This window comes from Nanorana parkeri, unplaced genomic scaffold, assembly GCF_000935625.1.
Source record: "Nanorana parkeri isolate BGI_ZX_2015 unplaced genomic scaffold, ASM93562v1 scaffold406, whole genome shotgun sequence".
Lineage (NCBI taxonomy): Eukaryota > Metazoa > Chordata > Amphibia > Anura > Dicroglossidae > Nanorana > Nanorana parkeri.
Window position 1 is genome coordinate 230855 of NW_017306674.1, and position 4402 is coordinate 235256.

Sequence of the window (4402 nt, forward strand, 5' to 3'; positions counted from 1 at the left end):
AAGTAAGAGGTCTACAGTGTCCATTTGAGGAGAGATGTGTTTGTCTTGTAGAATATGCTAAAAGAGTTGTAAAGTATACATTGATAATAGAGTGTAAAAAATGTGTTGACATTTGGCACAGCTACATATGCAGGTTAAATTTTGATATTGACACTTTTTAAAGCGACATGTTGATCCTATGCCATAATTTAACCTGAAAGATTCATAGACATGCACATTAAAGAATAGATATTAATTTTACTTGCACATTGGTACAGTAGAGGGAAAGATATTAATCCAGTCACTGAAAAACTCTTAGGTGTCTTTCACTTAATAAAAAAAAAAACTATTTTAACTGTTACCTTGTTATTAAGTGCATTGCTGTTGCTGGTAGTTCTTTGATTTTCTGTAGCTGGTGTATTAAACCTTACTGGTCCAGGGATTATAATACAAGTAATGCAAGGTACAAGTTTATGAGCATAATTTGAACAAATTTTGCTTGAAATTATTGCAGAAAACAAAGGTAATCAGGACTTTAATGAGTAATGTATAACTGGTTTGACCAAAAAATGTATTCTCCTTGAACATTTTCTGCAAATGCAAAATTTCTATTATCCTTGACATTACGCATATATTTTAATCTTTTATCTACAATAACCCTGAGGTGCTTTTTACCAAGTAGCCTTTTTATGTCTGTACCATTTGTAAAATACTTTGAATGAAGGTTTTTGGTACCCAAGTGCATTAAATATGAACACCTTTAGTACATGAAATGTCATCTACAATTTGTCTATGAAACGCAAATTCTGATAAAGTATTTCAATAACCTCTGTATATAAACTTTCACTGCAGAATTCATTTTAGGTTACATTTTCAATACCATAACTGGGTCACAATATTGTTTTCATTTACATCTGCGTTTGTGATTGATTTAAAGGTTTCTAATCAAATCTATTTATACAGCAATTTAACATTTTATTTACATAACAAACATTAAAAGTCATACAGATACAGCATATAACCATGTTATTGAGGAAATATATTATACTATTTTAGCAGTACTGTATGATCTTTTCAATGTTTAATGTTTTACTATACATGCAAAAGAAATCAACTTAATGTAATAATAATATTATCAGTTTGTGGTAAAAAACTTTGGGGTCTATTCACAAAGCAGCCGAAGGATCTAGCCATAGCTTCGGCCCCAGGACCCCTTCGGTTCAGTAGAACCGAAGGGCTGCTGTACGGGCTATTCACTATAGCCCATACAACTCCGAACTTGGCCGAGCAGCTCAGTCGAGCCAAAGGCATATGCCTTGGCTCGGATAAGCCGCGCTGAAAGCCGAAGCTGGGCGAGCGGGCGGCCGACAGCCTGCTTCTGACAGCTGGGCGGAGCCAGTCGTAATCTTATGGCTGGCTCCGGCCACTTGCAGAGAGATCAGCGTCCCTGGTTACAAGCTGACCAGGGACTCTGATCTCCAGACAGCCTAACTCTCCCGGGTGCTCTGGGAGTCTCCCGCTCCCGTCCGCCCAGGGGAGAAGCACTGTTATTTCTTTCTTTTTATTCTGACATGGAGCCATGTCAGAATAGAAAAATATATATATATTTTTGACCATAGGAATGCATTGCTAGATTCCTATTGGCTATTTCAATTTGCAATAGCCAATAGCAAACCAGCATTGCACCCACCCTTTGCTGCAGTTCTCCATCAGGTCCCCACTACTGATTGACAGCAGCAGATGGTGGGTACAATAGCTAGCTTGCTATTGGCTATTGCATTCATATGGCCAAAAAATTTTTTTCTTTTTTTTGACAGCAGCAGAACCGCCGGCCAATAGAAAACTGTTGGGCGGAGCTAGCTGTCATTGCTAGCTCTGCACAATCATTTTCTATTTTAATTTTTCTGCTTTTTTAACAGTTTTTCTATTCTGCTCGGTACCACAGAGGTACCGAGCAGAACAGCCGAGCGCCGCTAAGCAGCATTCGGCTATTCACTCACTGCTGTTCGGCATCTATAAGAATAGACGGAACAGCAGTGAGTAGCCTGTCGGAGGTTCGGCTTAGCCGATCCAGATGTTGGATTGGCTGAGTCGAACTCCTTCTGCACTTTGGGTCGGCTGAAGCCACACGATGTACGGCTGATTTCAGCCGATATATGGTTGAAATCAGCCGTACCAGCCTGAAGTGAATAGCCAAACAGCGTTCGGCTCACTTCGCTTTAGGTCGGTCATGTACTCGGCTGCCTACGGCAGCTTAGTGAATAGACCCCTTTGTTTCTACACTAATGATGATTTTTTTCTATGTTAATGATGGCTATAGACAAAATTAGGACTCCAGCCATTATTTTAAGATAATTATACAGTGTATATTTTTCTAAACCAAAATTGTATTCATATACTAACCATAAGCTTACAGTTATAGAAAAAAGGTGGTACAAAGAAATGGCATACTTACATGCACATACACATCAAACACTATCTGTGCTGGCTGCCCTGAAGTTGAAGTAATATATAAAATAGTCTGCATACAATGTTCATGCATTACAGGTAAAACTCGAATAATTAGAATATCGTGCAAAAGTAATTGCAGTAAGTTCTGCAAAAGGAGCCCAAACCAAGTACTGAGTACATATGCATGCTTGTACTTTTCAGAGGTCCGATATTGTTCTATGTACAATCCTTGTTTTATTGATTGCATGTAATAATCTACTTTTTTGAGGTTGTGGATTTGGGGTTCTTGGGGTTTTCATGAGCTGTAAGCCATAATCATCACAATTATGACAAATCACGGCTTGAATTATTTTGCTTTGCTTGTAATGAGTCTATCTCATATATTAGTTTCACCTTTTAAGTTGCATTAGTGAAATAAATGAACTTTGCACGATATTCTAATTATTCGAGTTTCACCTGTATTTATCTCAGTCCCCTGCAGTTAGCTTAGACCATGATTCCCTCAGCAAACAGGACTTTGGGCATAGGTGGTTGCAGGAAACAGTAAATAGTCTTAGTTTAGGCACAGCAATGGCATTGGATTTTGCCCTTGGTGGAGTCTTCAAGAAAAAAAAATACAGCAAGTCCAGTTGCCTTAAATTATTTTTTTACAGATATACCATGACCTGGATGAATGAGAACATTCACAGACATACTTGGCAAAGTCCCTCTGTAGTACCCACCACTCCTGTGATGGAATACAATATCATGTTTAGTTTACTAATTTGTATTGAAGTTGCAGCCCATCACAGGAGTGAGCTTGGAGTGGTGGGTACTTTACTACCAAGGCCTGCAGCATTTTTTTTATCATTGCCAGGGTGGTCTTCCTCTTTTGCATATTCTAGTTGTTACTGGACTTGTAAAGTTAGCACAACATACCCTTTATGTTACAATCATTATTTACTTGTGTCATACAGAGGAGAGCAAAATAAGAAATTACAACTCACTGCTTTTGTTATTGTTAGGATGGATATAGGAGAAAATAGACACACGAGCAAATGGAAGAGGACCAGGATGAGAATCACCATATTTAAATGTGTAAGAAGGTGGATCAAATGTAATTAATTTGATATTCTATCTTAAATGTTCAATGAAATAATCTCCAACCTGTAACTCATAGCTGCTCAACTTTTTGCTTAGTATATTGTACAGGCCTGAAAGGGCTTAAAGCTCACCTTAGTTGCATACAAAGTAAAATGTTGGCAACCTACCCTCAGTCACTTCCAGCACTATCAAAAATAGCACTGATTGGACCAAAAGCAGCAATCACAACAGTCTGCATAATATAAGTATATATCTATATTTGATGTATCATTAAGAAAAAGATTCAGTGTAATACATATTTAAGAAATTGAGTATTGTGCATAAATACCACCTTGCCTCCTCAAGCTCTATGTATAAACCAACACATAAAATATTTGGATAAAAAAAAAAAAGCAAAATAACAATGTTAATTCTCACCCGTCCCTACATTTGTGCCTTTGATTGTCTACAGAGCTACATCAACTGGCAGAATCTTTAGCATTCAATATTTATTGGTGTGTCAAATGCCTGTTTCCCTAACTACACTATGTGGTTCCACCAGCCTACCACTTCTGGGGAGGGACACAGCAGTGACATAGCAACTCGTGGGTGGAATCACAGTGCTTGGAGGGGAATATGCTGTGAAGATTAGAAAGCTAAAAATTCTGCCAGCAGCCACAGTTCTGCAAGAGAGCAAGGTTCAAAGTGAAATGAGGACAGAGTCTGCTGGGGTGTCACTGCTATGTTGAATTTTTTAGTTTTTTAACAGAGGGATAATGTGTTCACCAATTACTGAAGTGATACTGTTTAACCTCTTGCCATCCGCCCGTTAAGAAAAAAACGGACGGACGGCTGACTCCTATCAGCGGGTTTTTTTCCTGCTCGCGCGCGCACGGGCAGGAAAGACCCG

At 38.5% G+C, this 4402-nt stretch overlaps 1 long non-coding RNA gene across 1 annotated transcript in view; it reads right to left on the reverse strand.

Moving 5' to 3' along the window:
- Window positions 1–3356, reverse strand: part of LOC108789559 — a 28954-nt gene extending 25598 nt beyond the window's left edge. The window contains exon 1 of the long non-coding RNA XR_001941408.1: window positions 3345–3356. This is a non-coding gene — a long non-coding RNA (uncharacterized LOC108789559). The remainder of the gene's footprint in view (window positions 1–3344) is intronic.
- Window positions 3357–4402: the final 1046 nt, after the last annotated feature.